Source organism: Bubalus kerabau, chromosome 22, assembly GCF_029407905.1.
Source record: "Bubalus kerabau isolate K-KA32 ecotype Philippines breed swamp buffalo chromosome 22, PCC_UOA_SB_1v2, whole genome shotgun sequence".
NCBI classification, from domain to species: domain Eukaryota; kingdom Metazoa; phylum Chordata; class Mammalia; order Artiodactyla; family Bovidae; genus Bubalus; species Bubalus kerabau.
In genome coordinates, this window is record NC_073645.1 from 1605036 (window position 1) to 1616735 (window position 11700).

Here is an 11700-nt window from a genome sequence, read left to right on the forward strand (position 1 = left end):
ATTGAAGAATAAAATATAAAGCTCAAAAGTCAAAGTAATTATTTTTTTTAAAACTGTATGTCTGAATGCACTTAAAAAACAAAAACAACAACAAAAGGTATCCTCAAAAGTTTTCCAAAAAATGACACAAAAGCCTAGGTGAAGTCAACTTAGCCAGAAATAACTATAAATTTGGGCACTTTGAGGTAAGTTGAAACAGGTTTAGTATTTCTCTTGGTTTCTAAAATCAGTGTCTTTCATTAAAAATAAAACTAAAGTTAGATGACTGGTGTTTTGACATACAGCCAAGTTTTATTTCCAGTACAACTATCCAGACTAAAACACCACTCACAGCAAAACTTGCCCATTTTTATGTGAATGTTTGTTTATACTCAGCTTTCTAAGCTCCACACCATCATGTCCTGTTCTGAGTTAAGTAATCTTGTCCAACATTATGTGGAAGTATACGTACGTGTTCATTTTGCCATGCTGTAAGTCCTTTCCAAATGTCTGACAGAGAGCCTGGATGAAGTGTGAAGGCCCCAGACAGTAGCCATCAGACAAGGACCACGTGCTAACACCCACCACACTCTCCAGGGTTATATGATCAGTAAGGTTTCTGAGTGGGCCACCCCAGACTCAAAAGATTCCAATTAGTTTTCTTTGACCTTGGACTTGACAGTGATGTCGTGCATAAGGCGAAGAGTCTGAAGACAGGTGACCTGCTTCCAAATACTAACTCCACCATTTCTTGCTGTGTCATCACAGGCAAACCATTTAAATCCTCTGATCCCCAGTTTCTTCTTTCCACCTACCTACCTACCTATCCATTCATCCATCCATCCATCCATCCATCCATCTTCTACCTTCATTTATCCCCCAGGTTGTGGTAAAGAGGAAAAGAGGAAGTATAAAGAAGGAGACACTTTGAAAACTGCAAATGCACAAATTAATAGCAATTGTTCAGATAATGATAGACAGACAAGGGCTTAGGGCCTAGGCTTAAATTTGGGCTTTCTATTGTCTGCGGGTTTCTGGGATTTGAGGCAAGAGTGAGGCAGGGAGCATGGGCCAGGGGATGATGACTTCCCGGATAGTTCCATGAGGTGGTCCTGGGGCCAAGTCAACATGATTGTCATTAAGTATGAAAGAAATGAGTGCCACATGTCAGAGGAGGAGAGTAGTGGTAATGTGGAATATTAAGTTGGGAGCTGAGGACCTGTTAGACCTGGATCCTGCACTAGAAGGAAGGCAGTAGAAGGAAGTGTGGAAAGAGCCTGAACCAGACCAAATGGAGCCATTTCTGGACCCCTGTTTTTTTCATTCTCTTTATGTGCTGTTGGATATAGAAAGCTTCAATTTCCTGCTTGCTTACCCCTTAAAATAATTCTTTATACTGTATGTCTTCTCAAATTATTCATTTGGGCATCTTTCAAAATGCATAGTAACACTATCATTTGACAAAAAACAAAAACCACTATATGTCTCTTCACATGTGTTTAAGTTAACATCTCAACCATTTATTCATCAATTTAAATTGTTGCAAAGGATAAAATCTGTGGTGAATCGAAATAGGAAATTAAAAAAATTAAATCCTAATATGACTTCTTCACTGTTTCCAGGACAATCTAATACCACAGCAACTTGATATCTACCAAAATTCATTTTAATATACACCTACAAGCTCATCTTTAGTAGGCAAAAATTATTTCTTTTACTCCTTAAAGTTGTATTTCCACTCTACTTTCTTCACATAATTTTATGTTAATATGATACATTTTATGCATAAAATCCTGTCATTGATCATCCATAATAATTTGCAACAAAAATATATATATATAACTTGATTTCAATTTTGTACATTTTAATTTGAAGGTAATGTTTGAATCCTGTAGCCAAAGAGCTCTAGATATTAAAGAAATAATTCTAAACTGAATTATCACTATAGATACTATTAATATGTGATTTATCACACAGGATTTTTTTAATATTAAACATAAAAAGTAAAATTTTATTGGAAAAAACAGTTTTCATCAGACTTACTAAATGAAGATGCATCTATTTCCTAAAATAGATGGCAATGCTCATCAACATTAATCTCATTTTACAATTATTGCTGTCACAGTTGTTGTACACACTATGAAATATTTTTCATGAAAATGAAAGGAACTTTATCATAGTAATGTCTGTTACCAAGTTCCCTCTGATAGGGTGATCTATCATCAAAATGATTTTTAATGATCTAACTTTTGACAAAGCTCAACTCTGTCTTCCCTCAAATTTCATGAAAGCAAAATATCAGAAATCATCTGAGTTGGAAAAAGATTTAATACTAAATCAACAGACTTTCACTTTCTCAAAAAAAAACTATTTTGTCTGGCACTCAAAAGATTTGTGGGCCCTGGAGAAACTCATCAGAGTAAGCAGAGGGACAGAGGCAGGTCTCACCTTTATGGAGAGGTCTTTGTAGAAAGCAAGACCCTCTGCCCACCTGGGACTGCTCACTGCTGCTCAGCTCTTGGCAGAGCTACCTTTGGAAAGGGTGTACAGGCAAGATGTGGATCATCATTTTTTTTTATCCAAGTATTGATATAACCTTAGCCAGCATTAATATACCACCAAGCATGTCGGGGTCCAGTTGTGAAGGCTACACCTTTCGACTGTCTGGGAGCTGACTTCCACTGACCTGGGAGCTGAGTCTCAGCAGAGCTGGCAACCCTGGACAGTGGGAGATTCCCTGACCTATCCAGCTGGCATTCTCCAAACAGGGTTGGGGTGGGGGCACAGGGGGGCATTGGTGCACGTTGAAAATGTGATTTCCAGTGAAGACAGAATCCCAGTTGAAAAACATTTGGGAAAAGCTCCCTTATATTTCCCCCTCTTAGAGATTTGCAATCAAACCACAATATTAAAGGCTAAAGCAAGCTGTTTAACTTTCTTTAGCGTAGATTTTTGGAAATCAGTTTGCCCCCCCAACCCCAATACTTTCTCCCAAAGGACAAAGAGTTATATAGAAAGACACTTTAAATCATCTACTCTGATCCCCAGAGTGCCAGACTTAGTCTTCTATGAGATCTATGCGGTCTGACCTGTTCATGACAGCTACAGGTCCCTCTAGTTTCCAGGGGACCTGAGATTGGTTGGTTTTCAAGGGCTGTTAACCTGCTAGGTCAGTGTTACCATCTGCTCCAGTCTTCCTACTGACGTTACCTGTTTTTAGTTGGACGTTCTAGTACAACAGGAAGATTTCTGTGCTACTGATGTAGGGGTAGCACCCACTGCAGCCATGAACTTGAAGGCTTATGATCAGCTCTCAAATAACCACCAGTGGAGGGTCAGTTTGGTGCCTCCCTAGCTGTCTTTCTGTGCCCCATGGTCCATGATAGTGTGGGCCAAGTCAAGAGAGAAATATATTTAGATGCAGAATACCATTAAAATCAAACATATATGAGTGGAATGTATGTGTTAGAAAGAGACTGTGTCTCATCCTATGACTGTCTTTATTACATCCAGAGCTACGTGGATTATAATCATATGATTTGAATTGTCCATCTTTTCATTGCCAAGCATGAAGAGTTCCCTACATTACCATGATGAAGATGAGAATACATGGTTCAAGTACCCGCTGGGGAGACATGTCCCTGGTGCTGTTCACTAAATGGGAAAGAGGGCTGGGTCACCTGACTTGGGTCACATTTTGGAACTTCGCAGGCATTTGATCTAAGACACCACCACTGACAATACATAAGAACAAGTCCCTGCTATCCTTTCCTCCAGGAAGACCCCAGGACTTCAAATTAGAAATCAGTCAATATGCGGTGTACCAGTGCTGAACATTTTGGTTAGCATGGAAATCCAATCAGACTCTCCACTCTGACAGCAGCTCAGAACTCAAACAAATCTCATACCTGCTGGGAACAAGGTTGAAGAGTGAGCTGGCAGAGCATCTCTGTTCTTGGAACACAGGAACCGTGAAGGGTTCTGACTGTACCTTCACTCTGCACACAATCTTCACTCTACACAGAACAAGACAGCTGATGAGAACCAGAGGCCAAGCACATGAATGACTGGTCCAGCCTCAAACGGAACTGGATTGGCCCTTGGGAAGCCTGTGCTCTGACCTGTGAAGCTGCAAAATAACCAATGCATTTTTATAAGCCTCTGAAAACCAAGAACAGAACTCAAAACAGCTGGAAGAAATGAGATAAGGCATCACAACTAGCTTTTGATCTTAACACCACTAGAAATTTCCTGGGAAATCATCCTCCCAAACTCCCTTTTATGGGAAGACAAGGGGAGCAGAAATCAAACGGTTTGCCTACAGGTGAAGGGGGAGAGCTCTCAGCACTTCAGGTTTTAGATGTTAAGGTTCAGAGAAACCTGCTGGGAAGTGCCAGGGAATAAACACCACACAGCGAGTCTGTGAGCAGGATACTCTACATGCTCAGTGAAACCTCCTGGACAAATTTGGCTTGAATATTTTCTTTTTAAAACTTTGTAGTAGGGCTGGTAAGAAGAGCTGGGTGAGGAAAACAAAGTACCGAGATTAAAATTTCTTCAGTGTAATGAGAGAGGCAAAATACAACCTCAAATAATAATATGTCTAAGCGTAAGTCTTAAGGAATACAGCTTTCTTTATTAAACAAGAAGTATGGGGTCGCACAGAGTCAGACACGGCTGAAGTGACTTAGCAGCAGCAGCAACTTTTAATTACACTAAAATTCCTCCTTTGGTTTCAAATCGTCCTGATCCTCTTCTTATTATGCTCATTGTCTATGCCCTTCATGTGTCTTATGATCATAATTTTAACTCTTTAAAGCAGCTGGATGACATAAATATGGTTCTGTGAAATGCATACAATAAATATGTCATGTCAAGCTTTCCTACCATTTACCAACTTATTAATTTTTCTTTTTAAATATGGTGCAATTCATGCGAGAACACTGAAAAACCAAGAGATGTTGCTACATTAGGAACTTCTGGCTTCTCATCCTTTATAACTGAAGGTTGTTAACAAGATTATTCTTTTAATCCCTTTGCCACTCTGCCATCTTTACTGTAGGTTTATGGATGTTCATAACATCCTTGCTTAACAACTATTCTAGGACGCGAATTCTGTTCATTCATCTCAAATATCCTGTTCATCACCATCAATCAGGGCCCAGGCCATGTCTCAACCCTCCCGACCTAGTCTTATCTCCCGACCACACTAGCTCACTTCCATGCAACTTCCTCCTAAATTCCTGCCACACGCTCTTTGATATCACTGAAAATTCAAAACTTACCACCTGACATTGTCATTCATATATAAATATACTATATATATTATATATAATATGTAAAATATAAGATGTAAGATATATGTAAAATATAATATAGAGATATTATAAAGAGTCCTTGAAATAAAGAATTCCACTGAATTGGTTCCAGATGACTTGGTGTTGTTTTTTTTTGTTTTTTTTTTTGTTTTTTTTGTCCTCTACTTGTATGACAGTCATTTGAAATTCAACTATTATTAGAACAGCAAGAAAGAGAGGACTAGGATCTTGCCTCCTGGAGCTCCCTTGTCAGTACTTTTATCCACTTTCCCCGGTCTCATGCCCTCTTGAGCTTTCCTTTCTCTCTTTCTCTCTCTTTCATGACCCACTTTTTTAAAATTATTTTTATAGGTTTTTCTACAATATTTTCTCTTTACCTTTTTTTTTTGGAGTATGTTTCATCTCTTCCATTCTTTACTGTTTAATCTTTCTCAGAAGCACAAGTACACACACACACACAGACACACACACACACACACACACACATACACACACACACAAGTTCCCATACAAGCTCTGTGTTTAGGTGCTGTTTGACTGGGCTGTCTCTATGTTTGACTCACATTTTCATATTCCACAATATTACCACATGCCAGGAGAGGCAACCATTTTCCTGTCTGCTTCTCCTTTTGACCCACATTACACTAAAATGAAGCAAAAGGAAGGGTTGCAGACAGACCACTGAATGCTTTAAGATGCTGGCCTTTTAGAATTACATCTCATGTTTTCCAAAGCATCAGAGCCCTGGCCAGTCATTTGGCACTTTCTTTAGGACACAAAGAGCCACAGGCTGGGAAAATCAGATCTGATTTAATGAATTTGATTGAATCTGATTTAATTTAAGGTGGCCACCACATCCCTAGAACCACTCTGAATAAACCATTTCCTGCTGTCAAAATAACTGTACTAACCAAAGCAATCTACAGATTCAATGCAATTTGTATCAAATAACAAATGGTGTTTCTCATAGAACTAGAACAAAAAATTTTACAGTGTGTATGGAAATACAAAACAACCTGAAGAGCCAAAACAATCTTGAGAAAGAAGACCAGGCTCCCTGACTTCAGACTACACTACAAGCTACAGTAATCAAAACACTGGTACTGGCACAAAAGCCAAAGTATGTTGCATAGGTCAATGGGAAAGGATCAGAAGTCCAGAGAGAAACCCACGCACCTGTGGTCAATTAATCTAGGACAAAGTAGGCAAGACTGTACAATGGAGAAAAGACAGCCTCCTCAATAAGCAGTGCTGAGAAAACTGCACAGATACATGTATAAGAATGAAATCAGAACACTCCCTAACACCATCCACAAAAATTAACTCACAATGGATTAAAGACCTAAACATAAGGACAGACATTATAAAACTCTTAGAGGAGAACACAGCCACAACACTCTGCCACAAATCACAGCAATGTATCTTTTTTGACCCACCCCTTAGAGTAATGAAACTAAAATCAAAAGTAAGCAAACGGGACCTAATTAAACTTAAAAGCCTTTGCACAGCACAAGATATCATAAACAAGACAGTAGAAAACCCACAGAATGGGGGACAATATTTGCAAATGAGGCAACGGACAGATTCATCTCCAAAACATTCAAACAGCTCAAAGAGCTCAATATCAAAAACCAAACAACCCAGTCAAAAAATGAGTGTAAGATCTAAATAGACATTTCTCTAAATAACACTTACAAATGACCAAAAAGCACATGAAATGATGCTCAGAAAGGATGCTCAACATCCCTAATTATTAGAGAAGTGCAGAAAGAGTACAATGGGGTATCATTTCACACCAGTCAGAATAGCCAGCATAAAAAATCTACAAACAATAAATGCTGGAGAGGGTGTGGAGAAAAGGGAGCCCTCCTACAGTGTTCACGGGAATGTAACTAGGTACACCCACTGTGGAGAACAGTATTGAGGTTTCTTGAAAAACTAAATATAGAGTTGCCATGAGTCAGCAATCCCACTCCTGGTCAATTATCTACAGGAAACCATAATTAAAAAGATACATGCACCCCAATGTTCACTGCAGCAATATTTACAATAGCCAATATATGGAAGCAACCTAAATATCCATCAAGAGATGAATGGATAAAGAAGATGTGGTACACACATACACACAATGGAGTATTCAGTTCAGTTCAGTTCAGTCGCTCAGTCGTGTCCGACTCTTTGCAACCCCATGAATCACAGCACACCAGGCCTCCCTGTCCATCACCAACTCCCCGAGTTCACTCAAACTCACATCCATCGAGTCCGTGATGCCATACAGCCATCTCATCCTCTATTGTCCCGTTTTCCTCCTGCCCCCAATCCCTCCCAGCATCAGAGTCTTTTCCAATGAGTCAACTCTTCGCATGAGGTGGCCAAAGTGCTGGAGTTTCAGCTTTAGCATCATTCCTTCCAAAGAACACCCAGGGTTGATCTCCTTTAGAATGGACTGGTTGGATCTCCTTGCAGTCCAAGGGACTTGCAAGAGTCTTCACCAACACCGCAGTTCAAAAGCATCAATTCTTCAGCGTTCAGCTTTCTTCACAGTCCAACTCTCATATCCATACATGACCACTGGAAAAAACCATAGCCTTGACTAGATGGACCTTTGTTGGCAAAGTAATGTCTTTGCTTTTGAATATGCTTGGTCATAACTTTCCTTCCAAGGAGTAAGTGTCTTTTAATTTCATGGCTACAGTCACCATCTGCAGTGATTTTGGAGCCCCAAAATTAAAGTCTGACACTGTTTCCACTGTTTCCCCATCTATTTCCCATGAAGTGATGGGACCAGATGCCATGATCTTCACTTAAAGTTGAGCTTTAAGCCAACTTTTTCACTCCCCTCTTTCACTTTCATCAAGAGGCTTTTTAGTTCCTCTTCACTTTCTGCCATAAGGCTGATGTCATCTGCATATCTGAGGTTATTGATATTTCTCCTGGCAATTTTGATTCCAGCTTGTGCTTCTTCCAGCCCAGCGTTTCTCATGATGTACTCTGCATAGAAGTTAAATAAGCAGGGTGACAATATACAGCCTTGACATACTCCTTTTCTTATTTGGAACCAGTCTGTTCCATGTCCAGTTCTAACTGTTGCTTCCTGACCTGCATACAGATTTCTCAAGAGGCAGGTCAGGTGGTCTGGTATTCCCATCTCTTTCAGAATTTTCCACAGTTTATTGTGATCCACACAGTCAAAGGCTTTGGCATAGTCAATAAAGCAGAAATAGATGTTTTTCTGGAACTCTCTTGCTTTCGATGATCCAGCAGATGTTGGCAATTTGGTCTCTGGTTCCTTTGCCTTTTCTAAAACCAGCTTGAGCAAATTGAGTATTACTCAGCCATAAAAAGAATGAAATAATGCCATTTGCAGCAACATGCATGGACCTAGAAATTTTAATATTTAATGAACTAACTCAGAGAGAGAAAAACAAATACCATATGATATCACTTAACAGTGGAATTGAATAAAAATAAGTTTATTTACAAAATAGGAACCAACTCCCAGATCTCAAAATCAAACTTACATTTACCAAAGGGGAAACATGTGGGGAGGGATAAATTAGGAGATTGGAATTAATATATATACACTACTATGCATAAAATAGAAATAGATAACTACTAAGGACCACCAATATATTACAGGGAATTTACTCAATAACCCATATGGGAAAATAATCTGAAAAGAAGGTGTAGAAGGGGTATATATGTGTGAATCATATTATATATATATATATATATATATATATATATATATATGTATATATAGGTATATATATATGATTATATATATATCAGTTTTATATATATAATCGATTATATATATATAATCGATTATATATATACCTGAAACTAGCTCAACACTGTAAGTCATATATACTCCAATAAAAAATTTTTAACAATTATTTCCTGCTGGGACAAGGCTTTATATCCCTTCAGAACGAATCTCTCCAACTCCCAGTAGATATCTCAGAAGCTAAGGGGTCTTTCCTATGACTTCCTTCCATTTTCTTTGCAGTTCCATCAAGTACCTTTATTCAGTCCAAAGAGTCACGAGTGTTGAGGGCCCCAGTGGCAACCAGTAACAACCAATGTGAGAGAAGAAGCCACGTTTTGTTTGTTCTTTTCCATCTCTAGCATCCAGCACAGAGACTGGACTCTGGAATTGGTTGGTTTTGGGTGTGTGGCTTTTGAAGCACATGATGTATATTTAATATATGAGGTGGAGGGCTATGACACAGAGATTATTTTAAGAAGAGAGATTTTTCTAGATGTTCCAGCCTAGGTGGGTTATGAATGAAAAAATCCTAACTTGGAACCCTCTCTCCACCTCTTAAATCTATTAAAAATAAAGGAGGACACACTAAAAAGAAAAACCAATGGAAACGGAGTAGGACCTGCCCACAGACCCTGCCTTTTGTTTGTAGAAAAGCTTTAGCCTCTGAGGCTTTGACCAAAGAGCAAATGTAATCAGAGAAGTGAGAAAATGCTGAAACAAAAACAGTTTAGCAAGACAAAATAATGGATAGGTAAAACTTCAAACAAAGTCAAGGACCTTTAATTCCTCCTCAAGGGCTGTAGATAACATTCTGAGCCATATCCTTGAATTCTACTGCAGATACTGAAACGCCCACCAGCTGGAAGAAGTTAACTGCATGTTGACTAAACCTATGTACAACCCAGACCAGTTGAAACCTGATGGTTGATGATACTGACTCCTAAAGGCACCCAGTTACCTCACCACCAACCAGTCCAGAAGGATGTACACCAGCTATCAGGCACCTCACATTCTCACCCCTAACTCTGCCATCAAAAAACCCTTCCCTGAATTTGGGGGAGAATGGATACATGTATGTGTGTGGCAGAGTCACTCATTGTGCTCCTGAAACTATCACCACATTGTTCGTTGGCTATACTCCAATATAAAATAAGTATTTTTTAAAAACTGTTTTCATCTTTAGGAAACCTAAGCCACATATTTTTCTTTATTCTAGTTTACTAAAAGGTGCATTCATTTTTTCCCAAGTATTCTAAGTATTGGTAAATGTTTAAAATTTTGTTAATTATCTCATTAACTAGCCTGTCCTCCTTGTTTAATACGAATATATATCCTCCAGTTTAATACAAAACTTGGGGACATATATTTCTATACTGCTATCTCTATATCTACTCCTGTGTGTGTGTTTATGTGTGTCTATATCTAGCTATTTATCCATACTGGAAATATGTTGTGTAGTATTTTGAAGCTTGCCTTCTTAACAATAAATCACTGACATTAAAACAAACAAACAAACAAAACACCACTGACAATAAAACCCTTCCCTGGAAACCATCAGAGACTTTGGGTCTTTTTCAAAGGAACCCTCTGTTCTCCTTGCCTGGCCCCACACTGGGCACCTTGCAGGAAATACCAGTTTCCTTCATCACGACCTGGTGTGAGGAGACTAGTTTGATTGTGAATTGGGCAAGTGGACCCAAGTCTGGTTGGGTAACAAAATCAATAACCAACTCCTGCAGGAGGACAGGAAGGAATAAATAGACTGTGGTATAGGTTCTCCATAAAACCTAGCCTAGAACTGGAGGAATACTAGGCGATTTCAATATTCTCCTTAAAATTTATAGTTTAATTATCTGCCCAGTGTGATGGTTAATTAATCTGTCGAATTGGCTAGAATATGATCCCAGCTGTTGGGTCAAACACCAGTTTAGATGTTTCTGTGAAGGTATATTCTAGATGTGATTAGTATTTAAATCAGTAACTTTGAATACAACTGATTACCCTCCATAATGTCCAGGGGCATCATTAGTTAACAGCTGTCAGAGCAAAGACTGAGGTTCCTCAAAGTGGAAGGATGCCTTCAAATTGTGGTGCTAGAGAAGACTCTAGAGAGTCTTTCGGAGGTGGGGGTGGGGGGGTGAGATACAGGATGGACAGACACATGAACACCCATGGCTGATTCATATCTAGGTACGGCAAAAGCTACCACCATACTGTAAAGTAATTAGCCTCCAATTAAAATAAATAAATATTTTAAAAATAAAAATAAAAAATAATAATAAGAACTACATAGACCTTTTGAGGTTTTTTTTAAGCTATGGAACATGATGAATAAATGAGGAAGAAGGATATTTTTTACTATGACTGCTCATGCGTTCACATTTTTCATTAGCTATGTATGAGAAAAATCATTTAACATAGCATCTGTTATCCAAACAATGGCAAAATGTGTCATTTACTCTTTTCAGTGTATTTCAGAAATCAATGTCTAAATTTAATTCATAAGTTTTGGCAACATACCTTTTGCTAGTTCTCTAGTTATACTCCTGGCCAATTCCTGCTGCATCTGAAATAAGTCAAATATTATTTCTGTTTAATTTAAGCAAGAGATATTGTCATAGGATTGACACA